This window comes from Cryptomeria japonica, chromosome 2, assembly GCF_030272615.1.
Source record: "Cryptomeria japonica chromosome 2, Sugi_1.0, whole genome shotgun sequence".
Lineage (NCBI taxonomy): Eukaryota > Viridiplantae > Streptophyta > Pinopsida > Cupressales > Cupressaceae > Cryptomeria > Cryptomeria japonica.
In genome coordinates this window covers 391,065,494-391,089,590 of record NC_081406.1, presented here as the reverse complement: position 1 = coordinate 391,089,590, position 24,097 = coordinate 391,065,494, and the positions used below count along the sequence as shown (strand labels likewise).

The following is a 24,097-nucleotide window of genomic DNA, read 5'->3' as shown; positions in this document are numbered from 1 at the left end:
CTGTCTGCCACATCATCACCACCTATGTGCCACTGGATGACCAACTGTATGCCAAGTCACCGCCACCTATGCGCCAAGTCAGTGACACCTCAACGAGACCCGAACTGCAATCTATCTTTCACCATTTCACGATGGCTAACTGGCGTGCACCTTTCCTTCGCGCAGTCATGACAACCATTGGATCCTCTGAACTTGCTCACCCTTTAACGTTTGTTTTCGGCACATGCTTTTTGCTATTTCATGAAGGGTATTCAGCATGCATCTTCCCTTCATGAATCCATGTGCACCATCCGATCTCCTCAACTTTCTCGCTGGTTAATCTGCTCCTTCTCTATAAAATCTGCTTCCCTCGAGATCCGTGCCTATGTGGGGTCCACTTGTCGCCATTTGTCAGCCCTATCGGTCACCTCAAGAAGCATGCCCGCATGCGTGGGGTCCGCTTGGGCACTCAACTGGCACCATCTGTCAAAAGCCTCGAGCTTTCGACACTTCACTTATGTGGAGTTTTACATATAAATATCAAACAGTTACATTCCCCAGCCAATGTGGGATTAATTCAAGCTTGGGACTACACTTTCTAAGCTTTTCCTAAGTGTTTTAATGGCAGCCTTTCTCATCCACCACAGATAGGGGGTTTAGTGTCGATCCTTCACACTCCACCTCACACGTAGCTACATCATGTAGAGAGAGGGATTGATTGGCATCCAATTGCCACTCTTTTCATTTTACCTAAGTCAAATTGCATTTGTAATCTGTATAGCTGCATGCTCTTTAAGGCCGTCTATCTAATTTTAACCAACTCCATCACTGAATTGCTCATTTTGTCTATACAAGATATGATTTGGGAGAAAAGGATTCTCCTCATCATCAAAATCTTTGCGAAGAATCCATTTTTCAACTCATCCAAAATTAGGTCTCACCATCTTCTACTGCGGATCTACTTCCATTACAACATTAATAAAATCTTTATCTAGAAAAGGCACATGGACTTCCGCACCCCATGCTATTTTTGCCTTATTTTCCCTCAAGAAATCATATAGATGAAGGGCTTTGATCTTACGCATGTTTTGCAGTGGAACTCTTCTTTACTTGGAGCCTTGTGGAAAAACAAATAGCCTCCAAATATTTCATATGCTCCTTCCCCAGAGAGAACCATTTTTACGCCAAGACACTTAATTTCACGAGCCATTAAGAACATGGGCGTGCTTGCTCTCACAGTGGTGACATCAAATGTTTCAATGTGATAAATGACATCCTCAATAGCATCAATACTGTTCTGTTCAACATAGAAAATTAAATTCATGATGTATGGTGCCCAGAAATTGGGCAGCTTCTTTTGTGGCCATTAAATAAGGGGAATCCTTTAAACCGATGGAGAGGAATGGAGCTTTGCTCCTCACTGTTTAGCAACATTGGCCTCTTTCAAATGATGGACACCAACTGTGGCAACTAAGGATGAGTCTAGGCCCCTTGCTCAAATGCTTGCTGAAGCTTCAAGGGGTCATAGGGAGTAGATGGTATTTCTTTTGAATTCCATGGAGGGTTATACCATCTTCATATCTACCAGCCATTATTGCATTTTCTTAGAATTTAATGTAGCCTCCCAATATACCATGCTGCTTGCAGGAGAGGAGCTGATTTCCCAATTCATTTGAAAGTCTCTACAGCCTATGGCAACATTTCATGTAAAGAGGATGTTAGCAAAGTCACAAAATTTAGCTTTGAGCAGCCAAGGCATTTGCCGAAACTCTAATGGCTTTGCCTTCCTATTCTTACATCCATATAAAATGGATGAGATCCAAATAGATCAAGACACCAAATTATGCTTCCAAAATTGAACACAGTGATACATTTGCTGCAGATCCTTCACCAATTTTAAGAATGTAGTGCTCTTGTGTGAGGCCAAATTTGTCCCCAATTGTAAAGGAAATAGTTAGCATGCTCGACATTTTGTCACAATAGCTTCCTCCCTCCTGGTTTTACTTTATACTTAAATCATATTAAACATATACTTTAAGATATCAATTTAAGTCTTTGTCGAAAATGACCAACTGGCTTTGTCGACACTGCGGACCTAATGAAGTGAATGTTCAGGCAACACATGATGTCTTTCTTAAAAATATCAAACGACCTCTGTAGACCCTCAAATCTGAGACATAGGTACCTTGAAGTACATATTAAAACTTAGAATTCTCAGTTCAACCAAAAGTCTGACTGGATGCAAATGGTGTGCTCATGAAAATAGCAACTTTAACTGATACGACAATGAAAGTACGGATCACTGAAACAGATGGCCTAAGAAACCCTTTTGAAAACTGATCAAATGGATTGGCAAGAGCTTGAAATTTGAAACATAGATTTTCATTTGTATCAAAAATATCTTGAAATAAACATTTTGGCATGAAATTCACCGGGGCAACTTCTACACTTATGCAAAATAGGGCCTCGACTAGGTGCTGAAACAGGGACTTGTCAAACAACACAAACTGCCAACAAATTGAGCTTTGAAAACTGAGCAAATGGATTCATAAGGACTTGAAATTTTGCAAGCTAACTCACATTTATGTATAGAATTGAATCCAATTTGAAATTATTCATGAAGATCAACAGAGAAAAAGATATAAGCACACAAAGTAGGTTAATCAATAAAATCTGCATTTGTGCCTAAAATGCACTTTCAGCTCACCCCTCAAAATGGGTACCTGATGAACTAATCCAAACTAAATTCTAAAAGTTGCACATCATAGCATAGTCCAAATGAAAGGTTTAGGACACATTTCCCAAGCCTTACTCTTTGAAAATCAACTAGCTCCATTTTACCCTCTCTCTACTAGGCCATTCAAACTGACTTATTTGGGAATGCAGAGAAAATTTTGAAATGGGCCTCTAAACTTGACTCAAATTTAATGATTCCCAATAGTGGCTCTAATTGGGGATGGTTGATTGCAAGATCAACACAAGAATCCAGATATCTATGCTTAAGCAGACCACCCAAAAACAGGTCACTCTCTTGTCTTCTCAAAAACAGGGCTTCCTTATTCTACCCAAACAACAGGGCACTTTATTGAAAACCACACAACTGAAGCAAAGCAAATATACAAGATATACAATCTCTACCAGGATGCTTTAGTGTTGGAATAAAGCAGCTATGGCGGAAGTGGGAGCGGGAGCGGGAGCTCAAATTTCAAATTCTCAACAAGGCGGGAACCCTAGTTCCAATGGTGAGATCGGCCAGATCAATGGTGCTAGTCCTATTGGCAATAAGGACAAGCCCCTAGACTTCCCAGGTGTTGTTGCTGACTCACAGTCTTATAGTACTCTGCATCTGGGGGAAGGGTCCAATGGGGGGCCCATTCCACAAGATGACTCCGTGGATAGCGGGAGGGAGAAAAAGAAATGGTCTTCCCTTTTTGGAACTAGACCAACTGGTAAATCCTCCCTTCCTCCTGTTAAGAATATTTTTGACCCTTCTGGTGGTAAGTTTGCTATCTCTATCCCTGACCAGGTTCTGGGCCATAATATCAATAGTATTGCGAACTCCTTGGTAGGAAAATTCATGGGTTCGTGCCCTAATATAGAAGTTGTCAGGGCCTATGTCAAACAAAAATGGGCCCTTAAAGGAAATGTTGAAATTTCGGCACTACCCAAAGTTCTTCTATCTTTTTCCTTTTCATGTGAAGAAGATAAGGTTAAGATTTTGTGCGGGAGCCCCTGGATGGTAGGAAAGATAGCTCTAGTTCTTATAAAATGGCATCCAAAACTAAATATGAATGATTCTCTTCTGGCCCAAGTTCCAGTTTGGATAAAGCTTCCAGGATTGCCTCTTGAATATTGGGAAGAAAGTATCTTCTCTGGAATAGCAAGTTCTTTTGGCGAGCGGCTCTCTATAGACCCAGTCACTGCTTCAAAAAGAAGATTAACCCATGCAAGGTTCTATGTTGGAGTAGTCCCTGAGGCAGATATGCCGGAACAGATAGACCTAGTTTCAAAATTGGGAACCTGGAAACAACATATCGAATATGAAACTATTCCTTTCACGTGCTTCCATTGTAAAAAAGTAGGTCATTGGGCAAAATCCTACCCAAACAAGCAAAAGGTGGAACCCAAGCAGCTTAAACCTCAGACTGAAAGTCAAAAGTTGCCAAAGAAACGAGTGTGGCAAGTTAAAAACCCAGAAAATAAGGAAGAAAATTCCAATCATTTTTTTCCTTTGGGGGAATAGAATGAAGCCTCAAACTCTATCCAGGCCCACAATACAAGAAGCAGAGAGAAATGAAACAACCAAAGCCAATCCCATAAGAAAAACTCAAAAAAAGGATATGAAAGATCAGAATGATCCTCCAAATGAGATAGCTGAAGTGGTTGATGACACTTATGAAAGCAAGGCAATGGAAGCAAGAGATTACCAACCTAAGGAAGGAGAGATCGTTGATCCCCAAGTGGAAAGGACTGACTCTTCTCTAGCCATGCCAAGTTTTGAAATCCAAGAAGCCCAAAAATGTGCAATTTTGTGTATGAATCTTTCAGATTCGGATCAGAGTTTTGAAATTCAAGAAGCCCAAAAATGTGCAATTTTGGGTATGAATCCTTCAGATTTGGATCAGAGTTCAAGAACAGTGAGAAATGTTTCAACTGACTCCAGAACTCCTAAATGGGGTAGTGAAGAAGAAATTTCCAAAATCCTCATCAACTCGAAAGCGGCTCCTGTGATACAAACAGAATGGAAGCAACCAAAATATAGGAACAAGAAAGCAACAACTCCCTCAACTTCTCTAATAAGGAAATCCAGCAGAATAGCTCAGGTTGATGTGGGATACATTTCCTCTTCCCTAGGACGACCCTCTAACCACAAAGTTAGAGACAAGGAGGCCAGCAAGAACATAGCAGATGGAACTCAAAAAACTCTCAAGGAGCTAGGAATTGGTAAGTAGCTATGAAGATTATTTCTTGGAACATAAGGGGACTCAATAATCCCCATAAACATGATATTATTAGGAATATGAGAAGAGATAGCAATCCTGACATTTTTCTTATTCAAGAAACTAAAATGAGTAGAGAAAAAGTTGAATCTTTGAAGTTCTTCAAAAATGGTAATGTTAGTGGGGGCAGTTCTGAGGGTGCTTCTGGAGGCATTGCTACCATCTGGAATCTTAACACTGTTAAAGGTCAGGTCATTAATCAAGAAAGTAACTTTTCTTGTATCAAATTTGAGCACCTAAAAGATGGTTCTTCATGGGTTCTCACTAACATTTATGCTCCTAATACCTTAAAGGCAAGAAACTCTTTTTCGAAAAAGATCATCCAGGCTAGGGACAGCTTCAAAAATCTTAGTTGGATGGTTATGGGAGACTTTAATACACCTTTGAAAGAGGAGGAAAAATTTGGAGGTAGTCCTCCTCAGCTGGAAAGTAGGATGGCCCTCATGGATTTTATTAACTCCCAAGCTCTTAATGATTTGGAGATACAGGGTTGCAATTACACTTGGACTAACAGACGAACTGGTAATGACCTTATCCAAGTACATCTTGACAGAACTCACATTTTTGATGACTGGTATAGTCAGTACTTCTATTCTTTGTCTGCCCACATTCGGGTTGGATCCGATCATTTTCCTATCACCTTCATTGCTGACTTGATCAATAGAAGGAGAAACTTTCCCTTTAGATTTGAAAATTTGTGGACCCTTCACCTCGACATCAAAAGAAATATTCAGAAATGGTGGAGTATCCAAGTTGAGGGAATGGCTATGTTCAAAGTTGTTAAGAAGCTCAAAAGTGTGAAGGACAACATTCAACTCTAGAATAAAACCAGTTTTGGGAATATATTTGAGGCTAAGAGTAAAATTCAAGAAAACCTTAAAGAAATACAGGACCAGATCTAGATGGATGGTTTCAGTACTGTGTCTATTGCTGATGAAAATGAGATCCTTAAAAAATACCATGACATTATTGCCAAAGAGGAAATGTTCTGGAAGCAGAGATCGAGATGTATTTGGCTCAAGGAAGGGGACAAGAATATAAGATTCTTCCATATGTTGACTATCAAGCATAAAGTAGTCAATAGAATGAACAAGTTAGTTGTGGAAAGTGGAGAGCTGGTCAAGGAGGATGAAATAAGGAATGAAGCTAAGAGGTATTTCTCAGATCTCCTAAAGAGGGATCACAGTCTAGATGTTGAAGCCCAATCCTCTTTTCTTCAGAACATTCCTTGTCTCATTGATGCTCAAATTAATGCCTCCCTCTCTTCCATTCCCACTATCTTAGAAATTAAAAATGTTGTTTTCTCCTTTGATGGTAACAAAGCTCCTGGACCTGACGGTTTCCCAATGTTCTTTTTTCAAGATTTTTGGGATATTATTGGTACTGATGTTGCCAATGGGGTTAAGGAATTCTTTGGGGCTAGAAAACTCTTGAAAGAAATCAATAGTACTTTTATTGCTCTTATCCCCAAGATTCAAGGTGCTGACTCTTTGGACAAATTCAGACCTATTAGCCTCTGCAACTCTTTTTACAAGATTATTTCTAAGGTCCTGACTACTAGAGTTTTGTCTATCCTTCCTGCCTTAATTAAACACCAGCAAAATGGGTTTGTTCCTGGAAGACAAATTCTTGATTCCATTATTACAGTTCATGAGAACATTCATTCTCTTGTTAGAGATAAGAAGCAGGGTCTCATCCTTAAGCTTGACCTCTCCAAAGCCTATGATAGGGTTGACTGGTCTCTTCTTCAGAAAGTTCTCACTTCTTTTTGGTTTACCCCTAGAGTTGTGGATCTTTTCTCCTAACTTACTACCTCTGCATCTTTTGTTGTTCTTGTCAATGGCTCTCCTTCTACTTTTTTCCAAGCCTCGAGAGGTCTTAGGCAAGGAGATCCTATCTCCCCCATCCTTTTCATAATTTTGGCAGAATGCTTTGGTCGGACCATGGAAAATTTGGTACAGCAAGGGTCCTTCAAGGGCCTCCAACCTTCTTCTATTTATTTTATATGTTCCCACTAGCAGTTTGTTGATGACACAATTATTATGGGGGAATCAAGTATCTTAGAAGCTAAATTACTGAAGAGTACCCTGTGTAAATTTGCCTCTGCTACGGGGCAGCTTATTAATTGGGCCAAAAGTGATGTCTTTTTCATTAATACTCTAGAGAGAAGACAACAGAGGATCAATAGAATTCTGGAGTGTAAGAATGCTGACCTTCCTGCTACCTACCTTGGACTCCCTATGGGGATTGCCCCTCCTGATTCCTTCTGGAGTTCTCTAGTTGACAAATTTCACAAAAAACTTGCAGGTTGGAAAGGGGCCCTCTTAAGTCAAGCTGGTAAGCTCCTACTCCTTAAGGCTACTCTTTAAAGTATTCCTATTTATGCTCTTAGTCTCTTTAGAATTCCAGTCAAGTATGCTGAAGCAATTGAGAAAATTCAAAGAAGATTCCTATGGTCTAGGGTTGAGGAAAAGCAAATAATGTCCTTGGTGGCTTGGGATCAGATCTATAGGCCGAAAAGCAAAGGTGGTCTAGGTCTCAAGAGGATTCGTACTGTAAATGAAGCTCTCTTGTCCAAACAAGCTTGGAGATGGTTTCATTCTGGTTCTGAATGGTGCAAAATTTGGAGAAGTAAGTACTTTCTTCTATCTTCTTCTCTCTCTTCTTTTCTTAATTCAGACTTCAGCATAAATGGATCCCATATTTGGAACCATGTTTCTAAATGTAAAGATGTGATTGCTAAAGGAGTGATATGGAAACTTGGAAATGGCAAAAAAGTTAGATTTTGGGAGGATCCTTGGCTTTTTGATAAACCCTTAATGGACTCCCATGAATGGGCCTCCCATGCCCCTTCCTGTATTGGCTCTTTTGGCTCCTTAGTGGCAGATTACTGGGATGGGAACAATTGGCAGAACATTGATATTATCCACCCTACCCTTTCTAAGCTCAAGACCCATCTATCTGCTATATGGTTGAATAATGAAGAGGACTCCTTGATTTGGAAACATGATCCCAAAGGTAATTTAACTGTGTCTTCGATGTATTGTGTCCTTTCCCCCCCCCTCCTATAAATCCTTTCTAGTCTAAAGCATGGATAAAAGGTCTCACTCCCAAAATCAATTTTTTCTTCTGGACTATCCTCCAAAATAAGATCCTTACTGTTGACAACCTAAAAGGTAGAGGTTTTGCCCTTCCAAATAGGTGTGTGTTGTTCTTTCAAGAGGAAGAGTCTGTGGACCACCTTGCCCTCCACTGTTCTTTCTCAGCTTCTATTTCGGAAAGTTTCCTCAAGAGCTTTAGTTTAGCTTGGGTCTTTCCTAGCAACATCAGAGATTTGTTCTCCTCTTGACAAATTCAATGGACTAACTCTTTTTTGAGACGTATGTGGTAGCTCTCTCTTCCTCACATTTTGTGGGGTCTTTGGAAAGAAAGAAACAACCGAATCTTCATGGATGTCTCCCTAAATAAAGATACTGTTTTCCAGAAAATTCAAAGGGCTATCCATGAAAATATGGGAATCATGGAGGGTTCTTGTTACTCAAATAACTCCCTGGAGTCAAATATCTTAAGGGCTTGGAATATGAAGATCACCGATGGTCCTAATCTCAGCTACAATAAAAGGCTTGAAGCTAAATGGCAAACCCCTCCCCAAGGCTGGCTCAAAATCAATTTTGATGGTGCAGCCAAAGGTAACCTAGGTCCTTCAGGCTATGGAGCTATTCTTAGAGATCATATAGGAATCTGCAAAGAGATGATTGTTGTCCCTATTGGAACCCAAACAATTCATAAAGCGGAAGCTATGGCAGCTCTTCAAGGCATTATCCTAGCCAAAAAATGGAATTGCCCCTATCTATGGATAGAAGGGGACTCAAATAATATAATAAAGTGCCTCAATGGGACTTCAAAACCTTCATGGTCGATTCACAACATAATCAATTCTGCTATTGACATCATTATAACCTTTAAAAAATGCCATATCTCCCATTGTAGCGTCGTAAATTGTACGCACTTGCTAGGGTGGTACAATTTCACACCTAGTTTAGCACCCGCCTTGGCGCATTTTGCATTTTGCATTGCATTTCCCCTTTAGCACTTAATTAGTCAAATTAATTAGGTCTAAGGTTCTATTTCATCATCTCCCACATCATAAAGTTGGGCCCTTTCATTAAAGTGTGCCCCTTTCATTTTATTCTTCCAATACATCATTTAATCAAAAATCCTAATTAGGTCCTATTTTGAACTTGGGGGCTTGATTTCAGGGGTCAAAAAATCTCGAAATCACCTGTTACTTTGGGATTCTCTCTAAAATCACCATATCTGACCGCCCTAAAAATTTGGTGAAAAGTTGTCAGGACCATGGCGCCCGGAGTGCACATGGTCTCGGACATTTTTCCCGAAATTTTAGGAGCGCGATCCAATCATAAAATAAAGCTTAACCCCAAGAAATTGGCGGGAGATTCAATCTCTAGGTCGGCCAAAAGTTGAAATTAAGACCTAGGGTTTCATATATAAGAGCTCTCTTTCTTCATTTGAAAGGATCCGAATTTTTGGCTTTCGAGGACCTTCTATGCAGTGAAAGAGCAGATCTTTGAAGACTTCAATAACATTCAACATCCATCCATCAAGCATTCATCAATTTCATTCATTTAGGGCTTGGGAGACATTGAAGAACAATAGGAGATTACCGACTGAAGATTGGCTTGTACTCCTCCCTTAAGGGTTGGGTATGATTTCATGTTGTTTTCATGTCTTTGCATAAGCTTCAATATATCCTTTATTCATGCTTTAGATCACTTTGCATCTTGATTTAGAGCATTTACATTATCATTTACAAGCAATTAGGGTTTACTTTCTAGGTTGCTCTAGTTTGCTTTCTTGCATTTAAGGACCTTGCACACAGACTAGGTCTGCACACACAATACATTTTACAATACAACTTGGCTATTTGTGGAGGTGGAAATCACCGAAGCGGGGGTTTGACTAAGGCAAAACCCTATATAGCCGCCCATACCCTTTTCAGATATAAGTGCAGGTTTCGGGACTCGGACGACGCCGCAGGTGACAGATCCAGGAAAAGCAGGTCAAGATAGCACTCCATAGAAAATCTCAGAGCAAAAGACCAGAACAGGGGCGTGGGGCGCCCTGGTCCCTGGGACAGGGGCGCTGGGCGCCCTGGTCCTCCTGACAGACAGCATTTTCAGCATTTTTGACAGCTTTTCCAGAGTGCAAAAACAGCAGTTTTCGGAGCAGTTTCAGGGGCAGAATCAGGACAGTGGCGCCCGCGCCCTCGTCCCAAACATTTTCACTCAGATTTTAACACCGGGTACGCATTTACATTCTTGTCTTGTCCTTGTGTTTATAGCTTTCTACTTTCCATAATTTAAGTTCAATTCTGCAATCTTGTTATTAGTTCATACTTGCACTTTGGGGTTAGGAATTGAAGTTGCATCATTTTATCTTCCAATTACAACAAAGGAATAGAAATCCTAATAGGTAGCCCGTGGCTCTCTCTTCCACAAAAAGAAGTAGCCAATTGTGTGATACCTCTAGGCTCTTTCGTATTCCACAAATGTGTGATTGAAGGTGAGATTAGGGCATGTTTGCTTAGTGTCACTTTTTCTCCCACACATTTTGGTGAACCTGACGTGAATCTATCATTGCTTCCTCTTGCATTGCATTTGTTAGATCTAGATCTAGATTTAGTGTGTTTTCATTTCATTTTCATTAAAAAGAAAAAAAAAAAAAGTGTGTTTCTTTGCATTGTGTTTAAAATTTTATGCAATTTCAAAATGTCAGATTTTTAGTTGCAAGATGTTCATATTTGTGATGATTATGAGTTAGATGAAGCTTTAGATGAATTTTTGAAACCTAAATATACCAAACCTTCATTTTACCAAAAACTCATAAACATTGTTACTATGCCATTTCGTTGTGATGAGAAAGATAAGTCAAATGATTCCTCTCAAGGGTACATTCCTATCAGCTCTTCCACTAAATCTAGTAACATGGTTGTTTTCAATGATCCCCTCTATGAAGAGATATCTCCTTTTGAATCAAAATATAAACCTTTTTATGATCATTCTTTGTTGGATGATGCCCTTGATGACTTTGTGGCTCCTAAAAAACACTCCCTTCATGAGGATCCTTTTGTGCAAGAAGATGACATTATCCCTACATTTCCTAGTGATGGCCTTTCCTTTTCCAACAAAATTCCCACTAGAGATGATGAATTAATGGTAAATGCTTACCCTTCTCCTAAAGTTGGTCTTACCCATAAGCATCCCTTAGAGAAAGAAGATGAAATAATAAGCAATTTCCTTAATTCTCTCTCCCCTATTGAACATATTTTGAGAAAAGAGGATGAGTTTAACACATCTATTGATGCTCTCCCTCCTAAGGATGAGGAATTAATAAACAATGTTATCTCCTCTCCCGAAATTGACAATACTTCAAACATTCCTTTCAACAACCTCACTATTTGGGATGAACCATTAGAAGAAGGTATAGATTATTCTCTACCCCTAGCCAAAGGGGATGAAATCAAGATTGGAAACTCCCTTGATAGTTTCTCCCCTTCCTTGAATCTCAATTATTCTCCCTCTAAAAATAAATCATCTCCCTCTCCTCAACTTGGTTCTAGTCATAAGGAAACCCTAGTTCAAAGCAAAATGGTTAACATCTCTTTCAAAGATCTCCCTCTCAAAAGTGAGACTTTAGAGAGTAATGTTGATCCTTCTCCTAGAGAGTTTATTACCCATGTAGATCCTTTGATGATAGAGGATGATATGACCTTTCCTAGTATTATTCTTCCTACTAGAACATCAATGCCTACCCCTTGTCTCTCTCCTAAAATTGATTTAATCTGTGATAAGATTTTAGTGCAAGAGAAGACTATCAATAATTCTTCCAACACTTTTGTTCATTCCTCTAAACCATCCTCAATCAATTTGATACATGTGAATGAAACACCTAACAAACCTCTCTTCACTGTCCAAGGTGCTTGTCTTTCTCAAAATTCTCAACCTTTAAATAAGCCTATCTTAGTGGTTCAAGGTGGTTATGCTAATTATTCTTTTTGCACTCCTAAGAAACCGGTTATTACTGTGCAAGGAGGTTATTCCTCTAAGAGCTCTTATGAGTATGCTAAGCAATTGACTAGAGAGAGTTATCATGCGGTTGCCCATACTTATAATACTAGAAACAATAGGAAACCTAATCCTCCTCCAGTTATCCCAACTTCACTTCCTCCTTCCCAACCTATTCTTCCCCAAGCTCCACGTATTTCACAAGTTCTCGGTAAGGAATATGATCTCATAGAACAACTTAAAGCTACCCCTGCTAAGATATCCCTTTGGGATTTGATCCAAACTTCTTCCACTCATCATGGAATGTTACAAGATGCCTTGAAAGATTTGAATGTTCCTCCACCTAATACATCTAGTAATATAGTGTCTTTTGTTAACTCTGTGATGAATCCTAAAGCTCAAATTGTGTTTACCCAAGATGAGTTGCCTACTAGTGAAATTCAACAACAATATGATCCCTTAATGATTGTGGTTATCATAAATGACACTGCTATAAGATGAACACTGGTAGATAATGGCTCTGGCCTTAATGTGTCTAGCATTAATCTATTGCATAAGATAAATGTGGATACATCCCTTATTGAGCTTGACTCTCGTCCCATTCGAGGCTTTGATAATGTGGCTAAGTCTTCATTAGGTATTATCACCTTACCCATCACAGTGGGACCTGTTACTTTGCTTACTCCTATCCATGTTATGTCAGGAAATCTAACATACAACTTGTTATTAGGGAGGCCTTGGATTCACAGTATGCAAGCTGTCCCCTCTACATTGTATAGACAAGTTAAATTCATTTACAACAATAAGACATATACCTTGATAGGTGACACTAATCTCCAAGCTTGTTTGCAAACATCTAAGCCTTCCTCTTCTAGTAATGACTCTTTGAACAAGATACCTATGGATGAATCCTTACCCTCTGATAATCAAAATTCTTTGGATGAAGATTCTTCTCAACTTGAATCTACACATGAAGAGGCTTTTGATCCTGAAAAGGTTCTCACAGAAGATGATTGGGGATCTCTTGATTTCACTCCCACCTTCGTAGGTGAGTATAGGGTTCCTCCTAGAGAGCTTAAAGTTAAAAAGAAGGAAGAAATTAGAGATCCATCAATCCTACCAGAACCTATGAGTAATAATTTTGTGGCCACTTCTCAAACTTCTTCTCCTCACACCTCTAATTCTAAAGAATTTGATTCTTTGTCTTATGAAAAACCACCTTCTCTTCCTAAAATGGCTGATCGTTATGGTCGTGGTTTTCGCATTTTTGCTAAGCATGGGTATCATGGAAATGGTTGTGGCACTCATGAACAAGGGATAAAAGTTCCTCTAGAGACTAATTTTCACAATTATGCCTTTGGACTCGGCTATAATCCCTACAAACGTACCAAAGCATCTAAAAGACCATCTCTCAATGTGAATGCTATATTTAGTAGTGATGAGGATCTCACTTCAACTAAATCATCTTCTACTTCTATCAACTCTCATTCCCCTCATAAGGAAATCTTGGCGATGAACAAATCTCTTTATGACTCCCCTCAAATTTCTAAATCCACTTATGAATCTTTATCTCCTATTCATCATAAAGTCCTTTCCTCTAGGGATAAGGCTCTAATAAATTACACTCATCCCTTTTCTAAGATGTCTTGTGACTTTTCTTCTTCAATTTTTATCATTTTATACATGTTTTTGATCTCACTTATAGTTGAGCATTTAGCATGTCATATTCAAATACCTCATTCAATCTATCATGTCTTTAAATAACATTAATGGCTATTATGTTGCTCATCATTATGTGACATTGGTAGCTCATTTACTGGGGGCTCATTGTCATTCATGATGGTACAATTTCAAGTGCAATAATATTTTTTGAAGCAACATAATAGCCTAATTTTCTTGTTCCTATGGGGACAAGAATGATTTCATACATCTCTTCTTTTTCTTATGTCCAAATCTCTCCCTAGAAGATTGTGTAAGTCCTTCTCATTGTCCTTATCCTTGGGAGGCAATGATCTTTCCTTATTTTTATCTCAGGATCCACTTTTTCCTATTTTGTGGATGGTGTGGACTTTATTACTTGATGTTATGCCTTGTACGCATTTGTTGTTGTTTGTTCAAGGGTTCTCTCTTACAAGAGGTGTAAGTCCTTGACTACAACCTCTTTTGCACTTGGTAAAATACATCCATAGCTAATTCACTCTCCCAATTGGGTTAAAAAGAGCGTCATCCTTCATTAAGAATCACTTTCACCTCGCAAAAGATGGAAGTATTGCATTCTTATTCTCTTCTTTGTCTTATTCTGGAAGTTGTTATATTTGTCTAAGACAATTCCTCTCAGGGATAGGTGTCTTTTGTACAAAGATCTCTTCTCCTCTAAGGATCTCCTTTACACATACTACAAGATATCCCTTTTTCAACTATCTTACCCTTGCTTAAAGAGTGCAAAACTCTCTTGCTTGGATCTATGACATTGTTGCATTTTGGGGTATCTTCTTTTGTGATGAAGGTAGGTATCCTTGTTCTACTTTGCTTATGACATAAACATTACACTTTTTGAGCAATGGGTCATTCTCGGAACCAGAGCACAGACTCTTAGAGCGAGATGTCACGTTTTTGTACTATACATATACAGGTTGTAGCATACTCGGGCATAGACTCCTATGAGATGCTTCTAACCTCCCTTACACACACATGCACGAGGTGGAGTGGAACTAGCGGCATAAGGCTAGACTTTCTCACTCTCCTCCCTTACATGGATCACCTAGACAAGATCTAGGGGCGAGAAGTCCATGTTTTCTCTCTCACTATTCTTCTCATGGATCACCAATGTGTGTATTCATGCTTTTTTTCCTTTCTTTTCTTCTCTTTGCATTTTGTTTCCATTTACATCCTTCATCTTGTGTTAGAGAACTCTCAAATCCTCACACTCTTTGTTGTGTTGGAATTGAGATTTAGTCCTCTTTCTTACCAAATGATTCTCCATTAGTTTTTGATCTCATATCAAATCTTCTTGTGAGCATTTGTCATCAATATTCTTTAACAATTCGAAGTGGTAAATGATACCCTGTTTCAACTCACTAAAATTAGCAAGCCGAAACAGGGGGGGCATATAGCTACCCTCGAATTTTCATCACCTTCCTTAGTAAGCATTAGGTGATTTTGTGATCTAACGTGTGTTTTGTAGGGTGCGGTTCCTAACTGTGTACTACAGATACCGCTAGGGGCTTCGTTCGACAGACTTATGGATATATCCTTTTTCAAATAATGTTTACTTTTCTGTACTTTAGCTTGCACATGCACGTAGTGTTCATATGACCGCTAAAGTGGGGGCTAAATGTAGCATCGTAAATTGTACGCACTTGCTAGGGTGGTACAATTTCACACCTAGTTTAGCACCCGCCTTGGCACATTTTGCATTTTGCATTGCATTTCCCCTTTAGCACTTAATTAGTCAAATTAATTAGGTCTAAGGTTCTATTTCATCATCTCCCACATCATAAAGTTGGGCCCTTTCATTAAAGTGTGCCCCTTTCATTTTATTCTTCCAATACATCATTTAATCAAAAATCCTAATTAGGTCCTATTTTGAACTTGGGGGCTTGATTTTGGGGGTCAAAACATCTCGAAATCACCTGTAACTTCGGGATTCTCTCTAAAATCACCATATCCGATGGCCCTAAAAATTTGGTGAAAAGTTGTTAGGACCATGGCGCCCAGAGTGCACATGGTCCCGGACATTTTTCCCAAAATTTTAGGAGCGCGATCCAATCATAAAATAAAGCTTAACCCCAAGAAATTGGCGAGAGATTCAATCTCTAGGTCGGCCAAAAGTTGAAATTAAGACCTAGGGTTTCATATATAAGAGCTCTCTTTCTTCATTTGAAAGGATCCAAATTTTTGGCTTTCGAGGACCTTCTATGCAGCGAAAGAGCAGATCTTTGAAGACTTCAATAACATTCAACATCCATCCATCAAGCATTCATCAATTTCATTCATTTAGGGCTTGGGAGACATTGAAGAACAATAGGAGATTACCGACTGAAAATTGGCTTGTACTCCTCCCTTAAGGGTTGGGTATGATTTCATGTTGTTTTCATGTCTTTGCATAAGCTTCAATATATCCTTTATTCATGCTTTAGATCACTTTACATCTTGATTTAGAGCATTTACATTATCATTTACAAGCAATTAGGGTTTACTTTCTAGGTTGCTCTAGTTTGCTTTCTTGCATTTAAGGACCTTGCACACACACTAGGTCTGCACACACAATACATTTTACAATACAACTTGGCTATTCGTGGAGGTGGAAATCACCGAAGCGGGGGTTTGACTAAGGCAAAACCCTATACAGCCACCCATACCCTTTTCAGATATAAGTTTAGGTTTTGGGACTCGGACGACGCCGCAGGTGATAGATCCGGGAAAAGCAGGTCAAGATAGCACTCCATAGCAAATCTCAGAGCAAAAGACCAGGACAGGGGCGTGGGGCGCCCTGGTCCTGCCAGGACAGGGGCGCTGGGCACCCTGGTCCCTGGGATAGGGGCGCTGGGCGCCTTGGTCCTCCTGACAGACAGCATTTTCAGCATTTTTGATAGCTTTTCCAGAGTGCAAAAACAACAGTTTTCGGAGCAGTTTCAGGGGCAGAATCAGGACAGTGGTGCCCGCACCCTCGTCCCGAACATTTTCACTCAGATTTTAACACCGGGTACGCATTTACATTCTTGTCTTGTCCTTGTGTTTATAGCTTTCTACTTTCCATAGTTTAAGTTCAATTCTGCAATCTTGTTATTAGTTCATACTTGCACTTTGGGGTTAGGAATTGAACTTGCATCATTTTATCTTGCAATTACAACAAAGGAATAGAAATCCTAATAGGTAGCCCGTGGCTCTCTCTTCCACAAAAAGAAGTAGCCAATTGTGTGATACCTCTAGGCTCTTTCGTATTCCACAAATGTGTGATTGAAGGTGAGATTAGGGCATGTTTGCTTAGTGTCACTTTTTCTCCCACACACCCATATCTATAGGGAGGCCAACTATTCTGCTGATTGGGCTGCCAATGTGGCGGTTAAAAATGAGACAATTACCACGTGGATGGGTGAGAGCGGACTCCCCGAAGATGTCAGACAAATCATAAGTGATGAACGATATAAAAGTACCCCAAAGACTCTTGATTGGCAAGGTAATAATGAAAAGTACTGATGTAAGCACTTCGACTTATTTCTATAATGAGAAAATCACTCATTATAACATCAGTGCCATCAATACCTATTTTTTAATCAATTAGATCATTAAGGCCAACAACTCACATCTTTCTGGGTATTTGTTTTAGCTCCGAAAAGCTCTATGTTTTACCAGCTCTGCAAGTTTCAAAATTTGGTTGTGAGAAGCGACATCATGGGCAGAAATAGGAGACGATATGAGCCAAGTAGTTGCAATGAGTGGAAACAGAAGGAAGAGGTGTGGGGTATTTTGCAAAAGGGTGGTCTCTCAAACTTCATAGAGAGACTCCATGACCATGATGGAATGGTAACTAGCCTCTTCTACAAAAATTGGAAGAAGGGCATGCTAAAAATGGGTGACCAAATGGTGGAAATTGATGAAGATTTAATTGCTAAAGCTACGGGTCTCAACAAGGAAGGCTGCAACTTCTATAGAGACAGGAAGGTCAGTAGGGAAGCCATTGAAAGGTACCCGGTTACTGAGAAAGAGAAAAAATGACTGGTAAAGTTGAGCAAAACCTATTACCCGCCTAGGGCTTTTACCAAACCCTGGTGGGAAATTCTCTTTGTTTTAATGTGGTATATTACCCTAGATGGTAGGTTTATGAAAGTCTATGGGTATCATTTTGTTCTGTTAAACCACTTTAGGCATAATGATAAGGTGAATTTTCCTTATTTCTTGCTTTGCTCAATGTATGCTTCCCTAAAAGCCTACAAAGAGAATCCTCTGGGCGATAGCGCAATGCACCAAGGCCTTATGGTCCTCATTTATGACCATTTAAAGGCCAGTCAAATTAACCGGATGCAGCCCTCTGTGGACTCTGAGGAAGATATGTCTGATTCTTCTTTTTCGAAGGAGGAAGAATCTGACAATGATTCCTCATCTGATAATGAGGATGGCTCTGATGATTCAGAGTATGAGAGTAGTAAGAAGAGGAAACCAAGACCCTCATCTTCTAAGGGCAAAAAACTTCAAAGCAAAGCCTTGATCAGCATCTCTTCGGAAGAAGAGGATTCAGATTATTCTAAGGAGAAGAAGAACCCTAAAGGGTTGCTGAAGAAGAAAAGTAAAAACCAAGCCCAGACCCAGAAAAAGCATTAGAAAAAAGAGGAGATTGGCAAGGAACCGGAAGCTGACAAGCAAGCTAAGACCCTAGAAGCCGAGCACAGCCTGGAAAAGGAGACATTGGAAGAGACTCTCAGGGCTGCCGACACTATCTCTACCCTCCATATCCCTAAAGATGAACAGGTAACCCCTGGAAAAGTGACTCCCCCCTATGGCCCTCCTCCCGAGGGCTTGAATGGTTTTATGAAAACTATGGAATGGCTCATTGATGGTTACAAGAAAGTTGTGGATGAGTATAAAAAACTATGCAACAAAGTCCTGATTCTGGAGACCATTAATATAGGAGAGGGGAATACAATGGCTGACTATATCGAGGATCTAAAAAACACTATTGCTAAAGCGGAAGACATCAGAGATTCTTTTAACCCCAGGTTTGAGAAGATTGAAAAGGAGATGTTGGACAAAAAAAGCCTTGCGGAAACTAGTGAAAAAACACTCTTGGATACAGTCACCAAAGTGGAAAAATTTGAGGAGTGCCTTAAGAATATCGCAGAGCAGAGCCTTAGTATTCTTAAAATCTTGGTCAAAAATACTCATACCCTCATCAGTAAGCTTGATGATGACAAGGAAATCCAGGAAATTGACCTGGACACTGAAGGTACAGGGGAAGCTCAAGGTCCTAGAACCCGCACCAGAGGCAAGAGGAAGGAAAAGAAAATGAACAAGGATCTAGAAGAGTTGAAAGCTATTGGGGCTACCTATGATAAGTTGGTGATAAAGGCAGAGGACCTGCTAAAGAAAATTGCAATGTAGCGTCTCCCCAGTTTCTTTACTGTGTTTTGTTGTTTTGCTGTTCTTTCTATTCGCTAGTCTTTTGGCCAGTCATTATGTATGCGGACTTTTAATCCTTTTGCTGCTCTTTTTCTTTCCATGATGTAATGGTTTAGGGTCCTTAAAACCTATTTTTTAATCAATCAAAACTATACAAGATATACAAACATACTCACAACTAAATATAAACTGCTCAAACAATCTTAGCATTTACCTCTGTCAAAAATATGATTCTCATCACTTGATACCATGATCCAAACAAAGGAACCTTTCAATAACAACTGAGCATAATCCTTATAATCCACCTCTTTCATCTCATTACTATAACAACTGGTGTGCATACCTTCTATCTGATTTTGAACTTTGTAATCACACGCTATTTCAACAAAAGTGAAATCATGAGATAATTCACAATAGAGGCCTTCCCACAAGCTTCCATACATTTCACTATCCCAATCAACTCTATTATTTGCAAGGGTACCATCATGCTGAATCTCAAAAATAAAACATTCAATATCAACATTATAATTCCCATCAACACATGCCCTATTACCATTTAAATTCATAAAATGAGGGACATTACTAAGCAAATGATGCAAACAAGGAACATAAATGTTACAATCCAAATGTGATACTTCACTATGTTGATCACATTCTATATTATCCTTGTCTATCAAACTCAACACAACCGCATCTTCAATATCCCATTCATGGAAAAGAATGCATACCTCTGGCTGAAGCAAATCCTCAGCTAAATCTTCTTCATTCAAACTTATATCCACCAGGAAAAGTTCCATTTGTGGTATGAAGAAGTCATCACACAACCCATGCCTCTTGTCTTCATCATGAAGTAAATTTTTACAACCCATGCTACTGCTGTTCGGAATTACATCAGCATTACAAACTTGTTCAACACAAGGGGAAACTTCAGCATTTTCCATAATGAAATAAGCACCATGAACACTAATATAAAAGGCAAAGAACTCCATATCCGATTCAAGCATACTATCAACATTCACATTCTCTTCATGGTACTTGAAATTTTGAAAGCATTCAAACATGGGTTCATTTAAATATGAAAATAGAACATTATCCATACTTTCACATATGTTCTTATCTTCAAAGATACTTTCATTTTTAGATTCATGGCTGAGATATATAACTTGGTCTCCTCTTATATCATCTTCATAAGATGAATAATAAGAATTCTCATAACCATCATCAGCTGCATGACTGGCATTCATTTGCTGATCGTAAGAAAGTAAATAACTCATGCTAAGATCACTCTCATTCTGAATTTTATCATCATTGTTCCTCTGTATACCTTCAAGGTGCTGAAAATCGAACTTAGTGTCCTCATAATCAGCAGCACCACTCCATTTTGAAACACATTCATCACTGGGTATACTTGCACTGAAAACACTATCAACATCATCCACAATTTCATTTTCAGATTTATCAGACTTAAACAAAATTTGATTTTCATCATATTGCACATTTTCACTTAAATAATCAACAACATTTGGTGATCCTTCAGTATTTGGTATTTGAACATCAAATACATCAGCAACATTTAAAGACCGATGGTTATCATCCTCATTAATTTCATTATTATTACCCTTAGGAGATGCATGATTTACTTCAAAATTTGCAATCACATAATCAGCATAACCGACATACAAATCAAATGGTACATATCCCTTATATAAATCTATCTCCGTATCAACATTATCACAATATTTCCCACTAATCATTCCATCATTACTATGAGAGACAACTGGCATTGACATTAGCAATTCTTGACTCTCATCTAAAATTGATTCACATATATTAGTAAAACTATTCGGAACAATAGGGCTTGACATATTTTGACATGAAATGTTTTGATCAGTTTCAAATGGTATTTCACCATTGGAGGTACTTTGACAAAAAACAACAACAAACACAAACCTCTTGGAGATCCCAAATTTCAAATTATTTTTGGTGTCCCTAGCTATGTTAAAAGCTTCATACAAGGTTTTGGGTTCTTTGTTTCTCAATAAGAAACCCATCTTCTCATCAAATGCACTCATATAGATATCCAGACATACTTTATCATCAAACTTATTCTTTCTGGAAATTTTAGTCAATGCTTGTGAAAACTTGATATTAAATGTTGGTACCAATTCATCTTCCCTGATTTGTATGTATGTGAACTCTTTCAGCAAATCACAATCACTCACTTTTTCTTCAAATTGGTCTATGAAATCTGAAATCAATTCCTCCTGTGAGGAAATACAATCTACTGGCAAAAAGGAAAACCAATCCCTTGCATCCTCTTTCAATGACTGGATGAATAACTTTAGGCACACATCCTCTTAACAAATTTCAAACTCTCCCATCAAATCTGAAAATCTCTTCAAATGTTGACACGCTAATTCTGATTTCCTCCCATTGAATATGGGCAAATATTTTCTAATTTCTATGGGTATGGGATTTGGGTAACCTAGAATATCTCTGAAATTTAGAGCAGCATAATACTTCATACTAAAACCTTTCCTACTACCTTTAATGGGAAAACTACATTAATCATTCAAATTTTTAGAACAAACATCTTGCATTGAAACTTTTGAAAATACCTGGGTGTTTGCAGCTGTAAACTCATATAGATCTGAAGATTAACTTCCACTTTTAGCACTATCTTTTACCTCAGAGTCGCCACCTCTTGCATAGAGGACATTTTGAACAGCAGAATTCCATTCAACACATATTCAAATTCTTTAATGTTTCCTTCCATATCGCTGCAATAAACATTCTTCCAGGCCACAAACACATAGATTTGGGAATAGTCAACACCACATCTATGTATATCTTACTACTGCACTTTATATCAAACTTTTATGATGAAGAATTTATCTGTAAATCTTCATTAGCAGTGATAACTCGTATCTCTGCACTATACATCGAACCATAAAAACCTTATACAATACTAATTTCAAGGACATTAAACACCACTATGAACTACAGAGTCGCCACCCAATAAGGAATTGGGGAAAAATTTGCATACAGCTGCAAGGACTTGCTCACAACTCAGCAACATGAATTTACTGTTACTCTTTTATAAAATATGACATGAAAAACATATCATTCTACAGATCCAGAATAAGGAACGTTTTCTCCACCATAAAATCATTTTCAACTTTGTGCATATACAATGGACAGACTGGCTGGATATGAAATTGACAAGACGAGGAATACATTCAACTTCTAAGCTTATCAATCAAACATTTATATCCATTTACTCCCCAGCATAGTCGCCATTTTTGTTGTTCACCAAAAGTGATTAACCCAAGATCACCTGCAAATCAATCTATGAGAAAGCCAATTTCAATCAATGAAACACTTCAGGGCTTGGACAACGTAACATAGGATCCTAAATGATACTCCTGCACTTTAGGTTCTACTAGACCTAGGGGGGACACCCTTTTGATGCATTTAATCAAACTCGTTTACACACCATGACAACATCAATGAAGCAAATAAACCATTCCACAAACTCAACAAATTAGATAACACATACAGATTGGCTAGATCTTGTACAAATAATGGGTGAAACAGAGCTTGGGAAGGATAGAACACAAACCCCTAAACATGAAGGGAAATAGATTTGTCTTTGATTTGTATAAATCTGAAACTATCCCCAAATCTGCAAGACTAGTGCCTTGTTCATTGGGCAACAGAGTCACACAAAGAATTGCAAAAGTGTATCCTAGTCACAAATTGGTTTTCCTTAAACAATATTTCTGCATTAACACCTTATACTAATGCATTAATCAATTCCATTCACAAAATTATCAGATCTGGGACACATTCCATTTATTCATGACTGATTACAGAGTTTAAAACCTTCATTGAATAGACAATCGCACAATCTCCTTGAAATTGACAAATTTAATCATCCTTAAGGATTCAATTCATAATAATTGAAATACATACATAGAGACAATAATGTGGGAAATTTACTCATGCTTGACACAAGTAGATCTACAACTAGAAAACATCTCCAAGACTGCAATGTAATCTTTGTACCCTGAAACAAACCAGAGAATATTACAAATTTGGGTCAAGAAGTTCAAACCTGGAAGCTATGAAAACTAGAGCACTTCCTCCAAAATTTTGGAACCCTTACAATTAGAAGAAAATTGGAATATGAAGGAGAGGGAAAAAGATTAGGTTTCATCAAAATTTGCCAAGTGTCTCTTTTTCCAACTGAAGTTCACTTCCTTCATCTTTCCCATGGAAACTGCTCCCAAGATATCCAAAATTTGTTAAAACTAACTATTTTTTTGGATTCCTTATCCTGAGAGCTTTCCGATGATATATGATACTTGCTATTTTGGGCAAAAATAAGCCTCTGGGTGAATTAATTTTGAATATGCCTCTCTCATTTAAATTTTTCCATTTTTTTATATAGTTTACACTATATAATTAACTTTGATTTTTCACCCACTTTAACTCCTGACATCCTGCCACATGGTGACATGTGATTTGTTCATGGGATCCACTGGGCGCCACCTTAGAGGACACCTCATCCATCTGCCATGTGTCTGCCACCTGTCTGCCACATCATTGCCACCTGTGTGCCACTGGATGACCAACTGTATGCCATGTCACCACCACCTATGCACCAAGTCAGCGACACCTCAGCGAGACCTAGACTACAATTTATCTTTCACCATTTCGCAATGGCATATTCAGAAATCCTGCCATGTGGTGACCTGCAATTCGTTGATGGGATCCTCGGATGACACCTCATCCATCCGCCATGTGTTGGGCACCTGTCTACCACATCATTGCCACCTGTGCACCATTGGATGACCAACTGTATGCCATGTCACTGCCACCTATGCTCCAAGTCAGCGACACCTAAACGGCACT

At 38.8% G+C, this 24,097-nt stretch overlaps 1 pseudogene; it reads right to left on the bottom strand.

Annotated features, from left to right (window-relative positions):
• Positions 1-744: 744 nt before the first annotated feature.
• Positions 745-1,949, bottom strand: LOC131027071 (asparagine synthetase [glutamine-hydrolyzing]-like; annotated as a pseudogene).
• Between the last annotated feature and the right edge of the window lie 22,148 nt (positions 1,950-24,097).